Source organism: Nomascus leucogenys, chromosome 6 (assembly GCF_006542625.1).
Source record: "Nomascus leucogenys isolate Asia chromosome 6, Asia_NLE_v1, whole genome shotgun sequence".
NCBI classification, from domain to species: domain Eukaryota; kingdom Metazoa; phylum Chordata; class Mammalia; order Primates; family Hylobatidae; genus Nomascus; species Nomascus leucogenys.
The window spans coordinates 22698882-22720081 of NC_044386.1; positions in this window are offsets into that span (position 1 = coordinate 22698882).

The following is a 21200-nucleotide window of genomic DNA, read 5'->3' on the forward strand; positions in this document are numbered from 1 at the left end:
ATTTTTATTTTTATTTTCATTTTTATTTTGAGGCGGAATCTTGCACTGTCACACAGGCTGGAGTGCAGTGGTGCAATCTCAGCTCACTGCCAGCTCTGCCTCCCGGTTCACGCCATTTCCTGCCTCAGCCTCCCAAGTAGCTGGGACTACAGGCGCCCGCCACCATGCCCAGATAATTTTTTGTACTTTTAGTAGAGACGGGGTTTCACCGTGTTAGCCAGGATGGTCTCGATCTCCTGACCTCGTGATCCGCCCACCTCGACATCCCAAAGTGCTGGGATGACAGATGTGAGCCACCGCGCCCAGCGGTTTGACTTTATTTAATACAAATTCTGAAGGAGGCAAAAATAGCTAAAGTAGAATATAATAAATGCTATAATAGATGAGTGTATATGTTACTTCAGTATGGCAGAGGCAGATGACACACTTCATCTTCAGGTGGATTGGTTGTTAGAGGACCTTTCCCAGAGAAGGTTGCTTTTAAGCAGAATCCCACAGTTTGAAACAGTTTGGCAGGTACACCAGGTAGGAGAGAGAATATTATCGGAAGAAGGATGAGGCACAAAAGACAGAGATCTGAAAGGGGGTGGATTATTCAGGCAAAGTGAGCAAAGTATTATTAGAGGAGAAAAAAAGGTGAAAGTTATGGGGCAGGTAGGCTAGCTGGAGAACATTTTTAAATGTTAAATTTGAAAGTGCAGCATTGAAGTATGGTTGAAGTGTGGGCAATAGAGAGGGGCAAAATTTGGTTTGAATCCTGCTTCTACTCTGTAGTAATGGTTTGACCTTGCACAAATTATTTGACAGCTATAAGGCTTTGGTTTTAGTATTTTAAATATTGAGATAAATAGGTACAGTCTGCCTTGTATGAAATGTATAGGTTTAAATAAAACAACAAAATTTAAGGCCGGGCGCGGTGGCTCACGCTTGTAATCCCAGCACTTTGGGAGGCCGAGGCAGGTGGATCACGAGGTCAGGAGATCGAGACCACGGTGAAACCCCGTCTCTACTAAAAATACAAAAAAATTAGCCGGGCGTGGTGGCGGGCGCCTGTAGTCCCAGCTACTCGGAGAGGCTGAGGCAGGAGAATGGCGTGAACCCGGGAGGCGGAGCTTGCAGTGAGCCGAGATCGCGCCACTGCACTCTAGCCTGGGTGCCTGGGTGACAGAGCGAGACTCCATCTCAAAAAAAAAAAAAAAAAAAAAAATTTATATGATAAAAAGACTGCCTAAATCTACCCACATTTAAGCAATCACTCCTGATATTATTATTATTGGGGCTTTAATCCATAGGAAGGTCATTCTAGCAGCTGTATGGAGAACAAATTGGGAGGGGAAAGCACCGTAATCCACAGACATTTTCAATAAGATGTTACATCCATCTAGTCCAAAGAACAAAGGTAGCAGAGTGATACTTTAAGAATAAAAACAAAAACATTATCTCAACTTATTTAGTATCTTGTATCATAAGAGCTTTGCACATGAATTGTTTTAATGTAATACTAAAAATAGCCCCATAAGTTAGTGTATAGGGTTCTCAAGAGAAACAGAATCATATTCTATTTATTATACATATTCTATTTCTCTCTATATAACTATATATTAAGTATATAATATACATATTATTTTATATATGAAAAAGATATTTCTTTCTCTCGCTCTCTCTACCTCTATCTCTCTTTTTCTTTCTCTCTAATACACAGTTGACTTTTTTTTTAAGTTCTGAGATACATATGCAGAACATGCAGGTTTGTTACATAGGTATCCATGCACCATGGTGGTTTGCTGCACCTATCAACCCATCATCTAGGTTTTAATCCCCACATGCATTAGGTATTTGTCCTAATGCTCTCCCTCCCCTTGCCCCCCAGCCCCCAACAGGCCCCAGTGTGTGATGTTCCCCTCTCTGTGTCCATGTGTTCTCATTGTTCAACTCCACTTATGAGGGAGAACATGAGGTGTTTCTTTTTCTATTCCTGTGTTAGTTTGCCGTGGACCCTTGAACAATACCAAAGTTAGGGGCACTGTCATCCTGCACAATCAAAAATCTGCATATAACTCTTGACACCCCAAAAATGTAACTAATAAATAAAGGCCTACTGTTGACTGGGAGGCTTACCAATAAGATAAACAGTCAATTAACACATATTTTGTATGCTATATGTATTATATACTGTATTCTTACAATAAAGTAAGCTAGAGGAAATAAAGTGTTATTAAGAAAATAATCAGAGGCCGGGAATGGTGGCTCACGCCTGTAATCTCATTACTTTGGGAGGCCAGGGCGGGTGGATCATGAGGTCAAGAGATCAAGACCATCTGACCGACGTGGTGAAACCCTGTCTCTACTAAAAATACAAAAAAATGGCCGGGCGTGGTGGCACACACCTGTAGACCCAGCTACTTGGGAGGCTGAAGCAGGAGAATCACTTGAACCCAGGAGGTGGAGGTTGCATTGAGCTGGGATGGTGTCACTGCATTCCAGCCTGGGTGACAGAGTGAGACTCCGTCTCAAAAAAAAAAAAGAAAAGAAAAGAAAGAAAATAATCAGAAAGCAGAAATACATCTACTCTTCATTAAGTATAAGTGGATCATCATAAAGGTCTTAATCCTCCTCATCTTTACATGGAGTATTGAGATTGAGGAGAAAGAGAAAAAGGGGTGGTTGGTTTCGCTGTCTCAGGGACTGCAGAGGCAGAAGAAAATAAAGCCTATAATATTGGAGAGTCAATGGCACGTATGTGTGTGTGTGTGTGTGTGTCTTGTGTGTGTGTTTGTGTGTATATATAGAGAGAGAAATTATTCTAAGGAATTGTTTGGCTCACATGATTATGATGGCTGGCAGGTCAGAAATCTTCAAGGCGGGCAGTAGATTGGAAACTCAGGAAGGATTTCTTTGTTACTATCCTGATGCAGAACTATTTCTCTAAGAAACTTCATTTTTTCTCCTAAGGCTTTCAACTTATTGGGGTTCTCCTTATGGAGGATAATCTGCTTTACTCAAAGTCTGCTGATCATAATTGTTAATCACATAAGGAAAAAAAAAAAAAACTCCTTCATGGAAACATCTGGTGTTTGACCAAAAAACTGGGCACCATAGCCTAGCCAAGTTGATAAATAAAATTAACCATCACAATAGGGCCTAAAAAATAAGATTTGGTATGATTCATTGAAAATATGTCAAATGTGCAAGAGGCAGTGGAAGGTAGAGCTGGCATCCAAGTATCTGGATATCTGACTTCATACTCAGAATATGTCACCCCTGGGCTGTGCCACCTCCTACTAGACAGAGCTTTCACCTGGATTCTCTCTTCTCTCTGTCTGCTTCCAGTAGGAGGGTGATTATGCAGTAACTTGAACCAAGTTTAAAAATAAACAACAAAGGGGAAGACAAAGAATCAGTATTGATTATATTGCTAAGTTCATCTTTTAAAAAAAGTTTCATTTTCCTTCTTGTATTAAAATAGCCAAATAAATTAGACTTTTTACATTTTCCTTTCCTTGGCATCTAAACTCTGTTGCTTCTTTGTTTTTTTTTTTCTTTAATCCCAGAAAACTAGGTGATTCCCTAGTATCATTTTGAGATTGTCATATAACATTGGGTTAACATTTAAAATTACATAACCCCAAAATTGATACTAATTCTAACGACTGAAATTTGGTTAATGACAACTTTAAAAGGGCATGCAACCTCTGTTCAAACTGATTTACATGAATTTTGGTATTATTTTGAAGGGAGATCAATTCCACATGAAAGCTGATTTATATGTTTTATTTTAAGGCTCTGAAATTCCATCTGCCTTTATGGCACTGGGCCACATCACAACTAGGTCAGATTCTTTCAGGAGCACACAGGTGTCCAGCAAAATTGTGCTTGTGCTTGGCAGCTTATACCGTGGCACCACACCAATTGCTGAACACAAGCTCTCTCCTCTCAGTGAGAGCCACCTTCTTATCGTGTTTGTGCCTGTACCTGGTCTCGGGCCAAAAATGAATGGATAGACAGTGAGTTTGAGTAATGAAGACACATTGAGTATACACATTGGGTTATCTTTTATAAAGGACTTTAATTTGAATAATGTTGGCATGTAAAATTCAAGAAAGAGAAATGGAGTGTTCACTATCTTTCATTAAAAATGCCACTGTAAATACTAAAAATGCACAAACGTGAAAGTTATATCCATCACTTTTAAAGAAGCATAGGAAATAATTTTTAACTGTTTCAAATAGTATGCAGCATATTCTAAGTTAAAGCCTTTCATGATCTAATTACACCTGACCTAATATGTTCCAAGTGAAATGTTTATGTCTTTATTCACCTATTTTTTTTTACTGATTCCTTTTATAATGTGAGTATTCTTGATTTTCAGCCTCTAAATAAGCAAAGAATTGCTGACTCAATTACTGTCCATAAAATACAAAATGCATTCTAGTCAGACTAAAACTTCACAATTTATCTTTTATATTGTCATTAACTTATATGGGTATGGTACAAATTATAATTAAATATTTACTAATGTAATCCTAACTATATTTTTTATTAAATTTTTCTATTCTTAAGATGTATGTGGATATTTAGATTACTGTGTCTTATTCTGAATCTCCTCTTAGTTAGAAAAATTCAGAAGACTCCTCTTAGTGAATGCCTCAGGAAGTTCTAAGATGCCAGCCCCTTCTCCCTAACTGAGCTGTAGTTTTGGGCATTTTCAGTTGTGTTACACTCTCAGCTGCCATTGCCCTCCTTTCCTTCTCTTGTCCTTTCACAGCATAATTTAACAAGCATTTAGTGAGTGCCCACTAGATGTCAGGCAATCTCCTAATAATTTCAAAGGAACAATCTTTCGGAAATCACATATGTGAAAGAAACTGGACAAGGACGAGCACGATGTAAGAAAGAGGTTTTTTTGTTTTGTTTTGTTTTGTTTTTTTGAGACAGAACCTCGCTCTGTCGCACAGGCTGGAGTGCAGTGGCGTGATCTCGGCTCACTGCAAGCTCCGCCTCCAGGGTTCACGTGATTCTCCTGTCTCAGCCCCCAGAGTAGCTGGGACTACAGGCACCTGCCACCACGCCCGGCTAATTTTTGTATTTTTAGTAGAGATGGGGTTTCACCTTGTTGGTCAGGCTGTTCTCAAATTCCTGACCTTAGGTGATCTGCCTGCCTTGGCCTCCCAAAGTGCAGGGATTACGGGAGTGAGCCACCACCCCAGGCCAAAAGAGGTCATTTTTGTCTATATTTTTTTAAAATGTTGAAGTAGCCTACTTCCCACATACTTTCCAGTTGGAGTTAACTTTACAGCTGGTTTATAACACTGTTTCTTTAAAAAATTCTTTCAAGTCACAAAGTAACACAGTAAGATAATTACTCTCTTAAAGACTCATTTCTAGAAGATGTTGAATTGTTGACAAAAAGAAACTAAACAAGTTTGTAAATAATCATTTTTTCATTCATTCATAAGACGTCGACTGAATGTCTATTGTTTGGTAGGTCCCACACACAATTTCTGTGAACAAAAACCACAAATGAAAAAATGACACCTAACCTCAAAGAACTCACACACAGCTAAAGAGAAATTAATACCATAATCATATTCAGAAATGCAAGTTGAAATGTGAACTCTGTGTACTCAACTAGCCAAGACGGACTTTAGATGCCATTATAAAACTTAATATTCCTTTCTTATACCTTTGGGTAATTTTCACATAAAAAATCAATTGCATGAATTGCAAGGTTTTGCTTGTTTTAGCTAAGCATATAAAGTCTTAAAAAAGTCAAAAGTTCAAAGTCAAGAAAATTGTGAATGTCTTGATATTGTATTGCAGAGGTCTGTTTCTTTCTCTTATACAATCAGCATTATTTTGAAGATATTTAGGCATGCTCTTCACTGAAAAGAAAGGTCACCCTCAAGAAGCTATGAGGCAAAGACGACCACTTTATTTGTAAGTTTTCTCCATTAAAAGAAGACAGTGCTTTGAAATTACACAATATGCTTTATCCAATAAAAATCTGCATTATTTTGAAGATAAAAATTCAATCTCCAAGTTCATTTGTCAATTCTTTTTACAGATAAAATACTCAAAGTCAACTCTCTGAAGCTTTTTATTATATTCCTTCTAACATCTTCTATTTATTATCTATATTCTGTTTAATTATATTAGCTAAATTTGTTGCCTTGGTCTCATTATGAAATTTTTCTGTAATATTTGGTGATTCTCATTCTATTTATTATTATGATGATTTGCAAACCCCATTCCAGTTTTATTATGCCTTGTCATGATATGCTCCCAGATGTTGTATAAAATGAACAGAATGTATTGAGGGCCGGTATGTACCAGGGCCATATCTTCTGCGTATCAGATGTTCCCCCATCCCGGGAATAATTAGCTCTCAAGAACATTTCTTTGTGTCTTTACTCCAAGGGGTGGCCCTCACTGCTCCAGTCCAAGATCAAGTTCCGCTACTGATGGTTCTGAGCAGGAATGTGAGGGACTCAAATGGTCTAGCTCTTCCAAATCCATTTCCCACATTACCTGACAACAAATGATTCCAAGTTCATTGCTGCATCTATTTTATTTCAAATACCACTGTGTTCCATTCGTGGGGTGTATGTATTACTCACTTTATTATTTTATCCCAATGCTTTAAAAATCCCTGCCTTTCTATTGTCCATGGTGTAAGCTCACATTAACCGTCGAATATCCTGCACTTTGCATACATATTTTGCATGGTTTGTTGATTTAATAAATAAAATAATTTTAATTTGAAAATGTGCTTCTTTTTTGCGTCTTTGCTTCTTTTGCTCAAGGAGTGGCAAAAATATTTCTCCAATATCCCCATGAAGAACTTCCTAGTCTTCTTTGTGTCTTCTTTTTCCCCCATTCGCTACATTTAAACTATCCACTGAGGTTTGTTTAATCTGGTTTTTTTTTTTTTAAACTGGTTGTTTTTTTCAAATACTTTTGTTACGAGAAAAACCAAGATTTGTGTAGAAAAAAAATTCCCACAACCTGGGAGGGAGCCAAGAGACCAAAGAATGACTTGGACAAGTCAAGCTTGGTGAAGAGACGTGTTTATTAGGACTTACATACAGGATACTCCTAGGAAGCAGCAAGACAACTTTGGGGATTTGTGTCATTGCTCCCCCCGCCACCAAAAAAAACTGCTTTTAAGCTAATTTGTTAGCTCTATTTCTGCTACGTTTGAGCAATGAGACTGTTTTCCTAGGGAGGTTTTTCGGATGCTCTCCAGAACGTTTGGGTTCTCAGAGACACCTGCCCTTTGGTTTGGGCAGCATAGCTTTGGCGTGCAACCTAGCCTTCAGGGGTCAGGCAGTGGACACACACACACAATATCCAAAGGAGACCTTAGTGAGGGACCCATCACACTACAAATTTATACTAAAAGTTCTCAAATTTCCCTCAGTTATTGATTTTTATTACCACTGTTTGGCTCAACATCCATCACTTCTTGGCTGGCTTATTGAATTTATCTCAATTGTCACTGCTTTCTTTTACATGCACACCTAATAAGTTTATTACACCACAGACAAAAATTACTTCTAAAGTGTAAAACAGATGTCACTTACTTAGGAATCTCTCATGCCTCTAGAGAATGGCCTGTCTTCTTAGATGATGCCCAAGATCCTCCATGATTTCCAGCTCATACCTGTCTGATTCTTGGAATCCATCAAATTCAGAGTTCTTTTTCTCTCTGGTTTCCCATGCTCTTTTTAGTATTCTTGATTGTGCATAGTTCTCAGTTGAGACATCTAGTCACCCCAGTGTATAAGGGAATGCCTCTGTCAGTAAAATATTCTGTAAATACTTCTTGAATATATAGTTATAACAGAAAGCGTATGCTGAGAAGGTGGACTCCTGGTACCATTGTCCAATCTCTTCCCCTCTCTTTTGTGTCACAAGAATTTCTCTGCTGGGCCTAGTTAGTCTTCCATACTCTTCTCAATAAACAAACTGTCCAGTGGACTCATCCTTCTTTAAATCATTTTATTGACCACCAACCAAGAGAAACTGCACTGGCATCTCAGCCTTCTATAGAAACCATGGATCAGCATTCATTTTTCAATATTAGCTTAAGACATACAAAATTAACAGTATTCTTTTGGCTTAAAAGGTTGGATTTTGGCAATTTTATGAATTTTAACCTAATATGCAGAGTATTAAATTCTACAAAATATCTGACAAAAATAATTTTATCTACCTTGTTACATTTCCAGTGATTATACGTATTTCTCACAGTTTGATATGTCAGACACCTCACAGGCTTGTCCACCCATCAGTGGGTATTTGATTCAGATACAATATTTTCTCTGGCCAAAATAATTTTACCACTTTTAAAAAATATAATTTAGTTTTTGGAGCTGTTTTAAGTTCACAGTGAAATTGAGCAGAAAGTATAGAGAATTTTCACATATCTCTTGGCCCACACATAATAGCCTCCCCCTCTACCAACATCGCACACCAGAGTGGTACATTTGTTACAACTGATGAACCTATATTGACGCATTATTATCATCCAGAGTCTATAATTTACATTAGTTCTTACTCTCGGTATATATGCAATATATACATATATATAAATAAATAAATAATATGTATATATATATATTTTTTTGAGACAAAGTCTCGCACTATCACCCAGGCTGGAGTGCAATGGCGTGATCTCGGCTCATTGCAACTTCTGCCTCCCGGGTTCACGCAATTCTCCTGTCTCAGTCTCCTGAGTAGCTAGGATTACAAGTTTTGCTCTTATTGCCCAGGCTGGAGTGCGATGGCATGATCTCAGCTCACTACAACCTCCTCCTCCTGGGTTCAAGCAATTCTCCTGCCTCAGCCTCCCGAGCAGCCGAGATTACAGGCGTGCACTACCATGCCCGGCTAATTTTGTATTTTTAGTAAAGACAGGGTTTCTCCATGTTTGTCAGGCTGGTCTCGAACTCCCGACCTCAGGTGATCCGCCCACCTCAGCCTCCCAAAGTTCTGGGATTACAGGTGTGAGCCACCATGCCTGACTGGTGTGTGTGTGTGTGTGTGTATATATATATATATATATATATATACAGAGAGAGAGAGAGAGAGAGTCAAATGTATTAATGACATGTATTCACCACTATAGTATTACACAGAATAGTTTCACTAGCCTAAAAATCTTCTGTGCCCTACCTATTCATCTCTCCCTCTCTCCAACACTTGGAAACTATGTTTTTACTGTCTATACTCTTGTCTTTTCTAGAATGCCATATAGTGAGAATCATATAGTAGGTAGCTTTTTCAGGTTGGTTTCTTTCACTTAGTAATATATAGGCAAGATTCCTCTGTGTCTTTACATAGCTTGATAGCTTATTTCTTCTTTACACTGCAAAATATTACATAGTTTGTTTTTTTTAAAAAATCTATTTACCTACTGAAGGTCAGCTTAGTTGCTTTCAAGTTTAGGCAGTTATAAATAGAACTATTATAAATATTTGTATGCAGGCCTTTGTATGGATATAAGTTTCCAACTCATTTGGATAAATACCAAGGGGCACTCTTGTTAGATCATATAATAAAAGTAGGTTTTAGTTTTGTAAGAAACTGCCAGTCTTCTATAGCTGTACTATTTTGCATTCCCACCAGGATTCACCACTTTTGACTGCTGTGAGATTCTGGTACACTATTCAGATGGAGCTATTTCTCATTTTCTCTATGAAAACCTCACCCATATTTCCAAGTAAAAGTAAGCATTTTGTTCTTCATGCAACCAAAAGTTTTAGAAACATTTTAAGCATATGTGAAGTAAATCTATATGAGGTCATTCTAGGAAAGAAGGACAAGTGTCATCCCAGAGGTAAACTCATCTTAGAAAATGTTGTGATATGAGATGGTGACTAAAGGCAAATACCAGAGCTGAGTTAGTGGACAAAAGATGATTCAGTGCAGAGATATGCGGATATTGATGGTTTCCTTCTGTGTTCAACCACATTCATATATGGCTACATACCAATCAATCAAAATTACAAGTCACTTGGAGCTTTTTTTGTGAAAGCCCTTATGCAACTTGGCATGAAGCTCCACACTGGGGAGAGAAATGTCCTACACACAACACTGTGACTGGGTGGGTCTTTGTTGTTAGAGCTCCCAAGATGGTGGCGGGCCACATCCAAGATGGCGGCAAGCCTTTTATTCTCTGACCTGGGGTTCTTGGCCTCATGGATTCCAAGGAATGGAACCTTGGGCCATGCGGTGAATGTTATAGCTCTATTAGAAGCTGTGGGTCATGTAAGAGAACTGTGCAACCAGCCACTAGTGGTCAGCTCAATTAGGATGAACCCGGGCACTTAGCTGGGCAGGAACAATGGGAAGCCTCTAGCCCACTCGGGAGTGGGAGCCGCGATGGGCGCCTTACTGGATCAGAAGCACAGTGGACACCCTGCCGGATCCGGAGGGGTGGAAGTCAGCAGTGGGTGCCTCACTGGATCAGAAGCACAACAGACACCCTGCCGGATCCGGAGGGGTGGAAGTCAGCGGTGGGTGCCTCACTGGATCAGAAGCACAACAGACACCCTGCCGGATCCGGAGGGGTGGAAGTCAACGGAGGGTCTACGACAGCAGCATTCAGCAATGGTGGACGGCAAGCGAAAGCTCAGCTCCTGCCAGAACAAACACGGACCAGAAGAGTGTGCAGTTTCAAGATTTAATAGAGTGAAAACAGAGCTTCCATACAATGGGAGGGTACCCAAAGGGTTGCCCCTCCCTGCTTGAATGCCTGGGTTTACATCCCTATCATTGTCCCTCCCCCTGTGCTCTCAGGCGATATATGATTTGACTATTTCTTTACCTCCTGCTTTTAGCCTAATTTGTATTTTAGTGAGCCCTCTTTACTACCTGATTGGTTGGGTGTGATCTGAGTTACAAGCCCCGTATTTAAAGATGGGTGCTGTCTCCTTCCCCAGCTAGGCTTAGGAATTCTTAGTCGGCCTAGGAAATCCAGCTACTCCTGTCTCTCAACAGTGAAGTGTTATATCACAGATTGAGACGAGTAAAGTGCCCCAAACATGGGGCTTCCTGTGGTGTTCAGCACCGAAGCTATAGCAGAAATCAGCAGGGGATCAAAACTTTCGCCAGAGGGAGGGCATACCTAGTTTCAGCTTTATCTCATCTTTTAAATGATGACCTCTGAACAAAAAATTATTAAAGAAATTGAAACCGGCACATAGTGATATAGAGATACCAGCTGATTTGTATATCACCCTCAGGGGTTAAGAATTAACAAAAATTACTCAAGAAGGGAAGCCAGCAGCGTAATAAATGCCTCAACATCAGCAGAAGCCAGGTGCTATTGAAACATAACTAATAAAAGAAGCATGAAGCTAATTATAGGGATAATTTCCCTATTTAATATGCCAATTTTTTTTAATTTGGAGATCAAGTAAAATAATGCATATTATTATATTTTGAACTAAAAAATTCTATACAAAAGAAAGTATTATTCATCACAGAAATCAGTATCTTTTATTGTCCTTGGGAAAAAAAAGATTAAATAACCGCATCTGAATTCCATTAAGATTCCATATAAGGTGATGACGATGTAGGAAATAAACTTCAATAATGATTGTATTTAGTATGATAATTCAAATGTAGTTATTCACTTCAATTTTATATTTTCTGTAATATAATATTCTGGTATTTTTGACACTATTACTATCAAAGAAAAAAAGTATGTTCATATACTATAGTAGATAACTGGCTTGAGGAACTACAGAATTCAATGAAAGTCCTCAAAAGGGCTGACCTGTTACAATCTCTAATTTTCCATGTTGAAAAAAAAAATCATCATTAGTTTTAAAAGTGTGTTCACATGTTTAAGGGCTTGGAAAGTCAACAGTGAGTCTTTAAATATTTTTGTGTTTTTCTCATCATTAAACCAAATGAAATTGATAGGAAGGAGAAACTCTGCCAAGGGGAGACACTTGTTATTTTCTGCTTAAGAAAACAATAGAACTTAGACATTTTAGCGTCTAAGATAACCAAATACTCAAACTTAGAAAAAAAATTAGAAAGAGTATGTGGTTGTATAATTTTAGATTTCTGAATTCCTTGTATAAGTTTATTTGTAATGGGGATTTTATTAAATTTATTTTCTATTGTATAAATAATTGCATACATGTAACAGATTCTAACAGATTATTGTTAAATATAGTAGTTAAGAGCATAAATTCAGGTGTTAACCTTTCACTGTTAAATCCTATTTTGATAAATTGTTATCTGCATGACCTTGAGTAAATTAATAGTACCTTTCTCATTGAGATGTTATGGGAATTGAGTGAGTTGACATGTGTAAATGACTTATAATGGTCTGTACAACATTCAGAAATCAATCAGTAAAATTTACTACATCAACAAAATATAGAATAAAGTCTATATGGTAGTCTTCATAGACATACAAAAAGCATTTGGCAAAATTTAAAACCCAGTCAAGACCTAGGTATAGAAAACAATATCATAAATATGATATTCTGATATCAATATGATAAAAGACATCCATGAAAAACTTATAGCTAAAATTATATTTGATGGACTACAAATTCCCAAATGTGGGAATAAGGGTATCTCCTCCTGCTACTTTTGTTTGACATTTTGCTAGAATTAATAGATAATGCAAGAGGGAAAGAAAGCTATTAATTCAGATCAAAATGAAAGAAGAAAATGTTTTTTAAAAGAATGACTGTTTTATATAAAATATTAGTTCATCAGAAAACAACCAAAAAATACTAATAAAGGAATTTAGCAAGGTTATAGACTCAAAAAAATGTAAAAATAAATTATATGCTGGGTGTGGTGGCTCACATCTGTAATGTCAGCACTTTGGGAGGCTGAGGCAGGCAGATCACTTGAGCCCAGGAGTTTGAGACCAGCCTGGGCAACATGGCAAAACCTCATCTCTATAAAAAATACAAAAATTAGCCAGGTGAGGTGGTGTGCTTCTGTGGTCCCAGCTACTCTGGAGGCTGAAGTGGAGAATCACCTGAGCCTGGGGAGGTCAAGGCTGCAGTAAGCTGAGATCATGCCACTGCACTCCAGCCTGGGTGATAGAGTGAGACCCTGTCTCAAAACAACAACTTTCTATCTATCTATCTACCTATCTATCTATCTATCTATCTATCTATCTATCATCTATCTATATATCTGTGTGTATATATAAGCACACATATATATTTATATATACACATTAATGTATGTATATAGATATAAGTATACTGGAAAAATTTACTGAAAATAACCATTTTTTAAATGATACCATTCACAGTAACATCAAATTTGAAATATATTTGCAATAAATATGGTATCCCCACTACAATAAAAATTATAAAGCAGAGAGAAATCAAAGATCTGAATAAATATAGTGATAGATCAAATCATTAAAGACTAAATATCATTAATATACAAATTCTCCCAAAAATAATCTGCAAATTCAATAATTACTATAAATAATCCATCACACTTTTATTGTATAAATTGACAATTTGATTCTAATATACATGTGAAAATACAAAGAACTAATACAGCAGATTTATACTATTTAAATTTAACACTTGCATTACTATAAATATACAGTAATTTTGAGAGTGTAGGGGAAGACAAATCAATAAATGGGACAGAAAAAGAGTAAAGAAACAGATACAAACCTATATAAGCAATTAATTTTGATAAAAAATTAATTGGGAAAAGGCTTATCTTCCCAATAAATGCTACTGAAACAACTGGATATTTCTGAGGGAAAATGACTCTATTATTCTACCTCAAATGATTCACGAAAGTTAAACAGAAATGAATAATTAGAGTAAACATAAAGATTCAATCTACAAAGTTTTAGAAAACTAAGATTACTTTGTGACCCTAAGTAGGTAAAGACTTCTTAGACAAGACACCAAAATCATTAAATATGAAAGACAAAATTGATTACATAATTTATAAAATTTATAAAAGACTTTTGAATCACATGAAATAATTCCAAAAATCATTAGTCATCAAAGAAATAAACTTCATAACTACCAAGCAAAATTACTTTGTACACCCTTTCATGACCAAAACTAAAGACTGATAGAATCAAATGTTAGCAAATATGTGAAGCAGTTGGATCTCACATTCCTGCTGTGAGTATAAAATGTTACAGTAACTTAGGAACACAGTTTGGGAGTTTCTTATAAAGTTAAGCAAGATCTACGCTCTGATCCATCAATTCCAAACCACAGAACACGTGACCCAGGAATACTCCCAAAAGAATATTCACGGAAGCTCCATTTATAGTAATTAAAAATGAAAAACGACACTAATGTTCATTTACAGGCAATGGGTAAAGAAACTTTGGCATTTACATAATTCATATTCAGCAATAAAAGAGATAAACATTGGTGCTTGCAATAATACAGATGAATTTCAAAAACTTTGTGTTAAGTGAAAGAAGCCAGTTACAAAATCATGTATATTCCAGGATTTCATTTCTATTAAGCTCTAGACAGGCAGAAATAACTGATAGTGGCAAAATAGTGTTTTATACTGGGAAGCTGAGGAATGTGAACTTATGGAACCAGGACCTGGGGAGCATACTTCAGTGATGAAAACGTTCTACAGGCATGCCTTGGAGATCATTGCCGGTTCGGTTCCAGAGCACTACAATAAAGGGAAGGTTGCAATAAACCAAGTCACAAGAATATTTTGATTTCCCAGTGTATGTAAAAGTTATATTTAAACTATACTTTAGTCTATTAAGTGTGAACTAGAATTCTGTTTAAAAACAATGTGCATAACAATTAAAAATACTTTATTGCTAAAAAATGCTAACAATCTTCTGAGCCTTCAAGCCTCATAATCTTTTTACTGGTGGAATGTCTTGCCTAGATGTTGGTGGCTGCTGACTGACCAGAGTGGTGATTGCTAATAGCTGGGGTGGGGTGGCAAGTCTTCTGTTTTTTGAGATGGAGTTTCGCTCTTGTCACCCAGGCTGGAGTGCAATGGCGAGATCTCAGCTCACTGCAACCTCCTGGTTTCAAGCAATTCTCCCTCAGTCTCTTGAGTAGTTGGGATTACATGCATGACAACACATGTGACCAATTTTGTACTTTTTTTTTTTTTTTTTTTTTTTTTTAAGTAAAGACGGGCTTTCACCATGTTGCCCTGGCTGGTCTGGAGCTCCAGACCTCAGGTGATCCACCTGCTTCAGCCTCCCAAATCCTGGGATTACAGGCATGAACCACTGCATCCGCCCACAATTTTTTAAAATAAAAAAATATATATATAGTTTGCCTCACTGGTTAACTCTGCCTTTTTTAAAGATTTCTCTGTAGCACAGGATGCTGTTTGACAGCATTTTACTCACAGTAGAAATTGGAGTTGATCCTCTCAAATTCTACTTTATCAACCAAGTTATTTAATATTCTAAATCCTTTGTTGTCATTTTAATAATGTTCACAGCATCTTCATCAGGAGTAGATTCTATCTCTAGAAACCATTTTCTTTGGTCATCCATAAGAATCAACTCTTCATCTGTTAAAGGTTGATCATGAGATTGCAGGAATTTAGTCACATCTTCAGGCTTCATTTATGATTCTATTTATCTTGCTATTTCCATTAGATCTGCAATTACTTCCTCACTGAAGTCTTGAACTCTTCAAAGTTATCAATGAGGGTTGGAATCAAATTGTTCCAAACTCATGTTAATATTTTTTTTTTTTTTTTTTTTTGGACAGAATTTCACTCTTGTCACCCAGGCTGGAGTGTGATGGCCTGATCTCGGCTCACTACAAGCCCCGGCTATCGCTAAGGCAATTCTCCTGCCTTAGCCTCCCAAATACCTGGGATTACAGGTGCAGGCCACCACAACCAGCTAATTTTTGTATTTTTAGTAGAGATGGGGTTTCACCATGTTGGCCAGGATGGTCTCGATCTCTTGACTTCGTGATCTCTTGATATCTTGACCTCAGCTTCCCAAAGTGCTGGGATTACAGGTGTGAGCCACTGCGCCTGGCCTAATATTAATATTTTGACTTTTTCACATGAATCACAAATGTTATTAATGTCATCCAGAATGATGAATCCAATTCCAAAAAATTTTCGAAGTATATAGCCCGGATCCATCAGAAAAATCACTCTCTATGGTAGCCGTGACATCATAAAGTGTATATTTTCAAAACAGTAAGACTCAAAAGTCGAAAATTACTTCTTGAACCATGCAGTAATTTAAAAATAAGACTGGTGACTTTAAGTTAAAGCCAATGCTTATTTACTATTTTAAAATCGTAGGGTCTTTAATAATTATGATTAGAGCTGGGCCTAATGGCTCATGTGAGTAATCCTGGCTGTGTAGCTGGGATTAAAAATAGTAAGACTCAAAAGTCAATAATTACTCCTTGATCCATGGACTGCAAAATGGATGTTGTGTTAGCAGGCATGAAAACAAAATTAATACTCGGGTACATCTCCAACAGAACTCTTGGGTGGCTAGGTGCAGTGTCAATGAGCAGTAATGTTTTGAAAAAAAAATTTTTTTGAGCAATAGATCTCTAAAGCGGGCTTAAAATATTAAGTAAACCATGCTGTAAACAAATGTGCTGTCATTCAGCCTTTGTTATTCCATTTATAGAACACAGGTAGAGTAGATTAAGCATAACTTATTTTATTTTTTTTAAGAGTTGGAGTCTTGCTCGGTTCACCCAGGAGGAAGTGCAGTGGCATGATCATGACTCATTGCTGCCTGAAACTCCTGTGCACAAGCAATCTTCCTTCCTTGGCCTCCTGAGTAGCTGCGGCTGCTGGTGCATGCTACCACACCTGGCAAAGTTTTTCATTTATTTGTTTGTTTTTAGAGAGGAGGTCTCACTATGTTGCCCAGGTTGGTCTCAAATTTCTGGCCTCAAGCAATCTTCCAGCCACAGCCTCCTGAGTAGCTGGGATTACTGGTGTGAGCCCTTGTGCCCAACTCTAAGCATAATTATTAAGGGCCCTAGGATTTTCAAATAGTAAATAAGCATTGGCTTCAACTTAAAGTCACTGGATGTATGCTAGCTTCTAACAAGAGAGTCAGACCATCCTTTGAAGCTTTGAAGCCAGGCATTGACTTCTTGTCTCTAGTTATAAAAGTTCTCAGAGGACATCTTCTAAGATACAGCTGTTTCATACATTGAAAATCTGGTTTTCAGTGTTGCCACATTCAACAATTATCTTAGCTGTCTCTTCTGATAACTTCCGACAGCTTCTATATCAGCACTTGTTGCTGCGTGTTGCATTTTTTATGTTATGGAAAGGACTTCTTTTCTCAATCTTCGTGAACCAACCTCTGTTAACTTCTGACTTTTCTCCTGCAGACTCCTCACCTCTTTTAGCTTTTAAAAAATTGAAGAGAGTTAAGGCCTCTGCATTAGGTCTTGGCTTAAATGAATTTTGTGGCTGGTTTCATCTTTTATTCAGACCACTAAAACTTTCTTCATATCAGCAATAAGGGTGCTTCACTTTCACATTTGTGTGTTCACTTTAGTAGCACTTTTAAGTTTTTTCTTTTCTTTTTTTAATTATACTTTAAGTTCTAGGGTACATGTGCACAACGTGCAGGTTTGTTTCATATGTATACATGTGCCATGTTGGTGTGCTGCACCCGTTATTAACTCGTCATTTACATTAGGTATTTCTCCTAATGCTATCCCTCCCCCTTCCCCCCACCCCACGACAGGCCCCGGTGTGTGATGTTCCCCACCCTGTGTCCAAGTGTTCTCATTATTCAGTTCCCACCTATGAGTGAGAACACGCGGTGTTTGGTTTTCTGTCCTTGTGATAGTTCAAAAACGTTTTTTTGCAGTCACAACTTGGCTAATTGTGTGGCCTAAATGTCCTACTTTTCAGCTGATTTTGGTTTTGGCAGATCTTCCTCTTTAAGCTTAATTATTTTGACACACCTTTCTCTTTAAGCTTTATTATTTCCTGCTTTTAATTTAAAGTGAAAGACATGCAACTCTTTCTTTCTCTTAGAGACCATCGTGGGGTTGTTAATTGACCTGATTTTAATATCATGTCTCAGAGAACAGGAAGGCCTGAAAAGAGGGAGAGAGATGGGGGAACAGCCAATTGGTGGAGCAGTCAAAATATACACACATTCAAGGATTAAGTTTGCCGCCTTACATAAGTGCAGTTTGTGGTTCCCCAAAAACTATTCTAGTAACATCAAATATCACTGATCACAGATCACTGTAACAGACATAAAAATAATTCAAAAGTCTGAAATGTGGGAATTACCAAATGTGACAGAGACGTAAAGCAAGCATGTGCTGTTGAAAAAATGACATAGACAGGCTTGCTTGATGCAGGGTTTCCACAACCTTCAGTTTGTAAAAAGCACAATACCTGCAAAGCATAATAAAACTAGATATGCCTGTATAGGTTAATGGGTGTGGGTATTAAACATTACATATATTTGTCAAAACCCAGCAAATTACATTTATTTATACTTTATTGAAAAAATAGTCTAACACTAAGTAAAATAGTGATTTAATCTATAACTGCTAATCTATAACAAAAACTGCTATAAAGAAATATTTTGTACTAATATCTATATAATTTCATAAGTATGTAATTATATATATACAAATAACAGTTTTATATGAATGTATAAAAGCATTATAAGTTTATATTTATATATATGCATATGTGTATTATTTGGGTGTATATATACATGTATGTTTTTGTGAGACTTCGTACTCTCAGGATACACCAATGAATTTTAGAATAACTTAAAAATCTGAAAAAGAAACATATATTGAAACACTTTCTAAATCCTAAATGTTCTTCTAACTTTATGTTGAAAAATGTATTTGAATATTGATATATTAAACTGCATAATGAAAAGTTTATTTACATGTTTAAATATTATAGCCATCATTTCTACATCCTTATGTCAGCCTTGTTTAATCACATAATTTAAAGCATATTTTTAATGTCATTAATTTTGTTTCTATAGATTCTTTTAATGACATAGATTTCATATATTAGTCAACATTTTTAAAGTAGTTTACAAAAATTTAAAAAATTGCTCATTATTATAATGACAGGATTATACAGGTTTTTTCCTGCTTCCTTATATGACAGTTTGAAAATATTCTTATACTTTTAATTACAAATATATGTAAAATCTTGATAAGTAGATATAAATCTTTGCTTCTTGTTTCTCTTCTTTTGTCAAACAAGTATTAACTAATTTTTCCTTTAATCATACTATTTTTCTATAATTAAAACCCACTTTTCTCAAACATTTGAGAGGGTATGAGCTGAGATATAAAATGATAGAACTTTAAAGTCTTGAACCAGCATCCAAGCTTTTAACAAAATGAAGAACATACATTTGTTCTCAGTCTCTATTCTGAACCCACAAAAGAAGAAGTATAATTGAAGGACCTGGGTTTGGCAACTACTACTGAATTCTAAAAAGCACATACAAATATATGGGGAGCCCATGTCAGAGGAATAGAAGGAATGGGATTCAACATTGGAGAGTCATTGCCCTGGAGTGAGAGAAGACAAGAGACCATATATAAATCATAGATGATAGTCTGGGAAAATTACATTATTTGTGCTTTTGTTCCTTTGCAAATTGACCAAGAGGGATCTTTGCCTTCTCATTAGCTCATGAAGACAAGAAAGCAAAACTGATGCCTTGTAACAGGGACAAAATGGGAGTGCTCCGGTGCTCATATGGATAAATAGGGACCAGCAATGTGTAAAGTAAGGTGATTCATACATTCTCTCTCATTACTCTCAGTCTACCCCCCAGCACCATATATGGGATACTTGTCAATTACAATGGCCAATTGCAGGCTCAAGGTTGTGTAGTGCCTTAAGCAGAGATCATGAGGAATTATTTCGAGTTGTAGGAAAACATGTGTAAGGAAAATAAGAGAGGTCAAGCCCTCCCTCTAGCACCAAAAAAAAAAGTATTTGTCAGACTGTTAAACAAAGCTCATTTGTAACAAAAAATATTTTAATGGGCCACAATAAGCATATTTAAATAACATGAGAATGAATTGAAAACATCAAGGTGTATCAAATGAGTGATGGTAAGCATTTTTAAACAACTTCTTTGTAAGTTAAGGTTTTCAAATACACACATACATTTATCATAAAATGTTAAATCCATGAGGATTGAAATATTTGGATTTTTGTTCAATCCTGATACTGAGTGAGTCAGAATGCATCTGGTATTTTATAGGCATTCAATAAGCATTTAAAAAATTAATGCAATTATATGCTATATGATTTTTAAAATACATTATGAAAAGCATATTTCTATGGTAGATCTCAATAAAAAATTTTGAAAGCAATGCTGTTATTTTAGCTCATAGAACATAATACAGGGTTTAGACTTTCACTCCTATTCCAGCCCCAGTTAGATATTATTAACTAGAGAAAGCAAATCCCTTAAGCATTTAAAATGAGCACATGACGTATGAGAAAAACAGTCACAGTGAAAGACCACCTACAGAAGAGAATCAAAATGAGTGTGTGTATGTATATGTGTGTGCACATATGTGTGTATTAAATATTGAAAAGAGGAGGATATTAGAAACATTAAACAAGAATAAGAAAGCAGCTTTGAAAACAGAAAATAATCGAAGATATTAGGTATAAAATTATAGTTGTTGAAATAGAGATCATCTAGTTCAAAGCCTCTTATTTAAAGAGGAAATTGAGACTGGAGACTGAGAAAGAAAATAATTGTTTCAAGTTTCTGAGTGTATTTTTTTTTTTTTTTTTTTTTGAGGCAGTCTCACTTTGCTCACCCAGGCTGCAGTGCAGTGGCGGAAATTGGCTCACTGCAATCTCCACTTCCCGGGGTCAAGTGATTCTCATGCCTCAGCTTCCGGAGTAACTGGGATTACAGGTACCCAATACCATGTCCAGCTAATTTTTGTATTTTTAGTAGAGACAGGGTTTCACCATGTTGGCCAGGCTGGTCTCGAACTCCTAACATCAGGTGATCTAACCACCTTGGCCTCCCAAAGTACTGGGATTACAGGCATGAGCCACCTTGCCTGGCCTGATCGTTTGATTAAGTGAAAATGTGAATTTTTATCTAACATATTTTGTTTTGCCTTTTTACATATATATATCTAATATATTCTATTTTTACCAATTTTATTTATTGTAAAAAAATTTACATTTCTAAA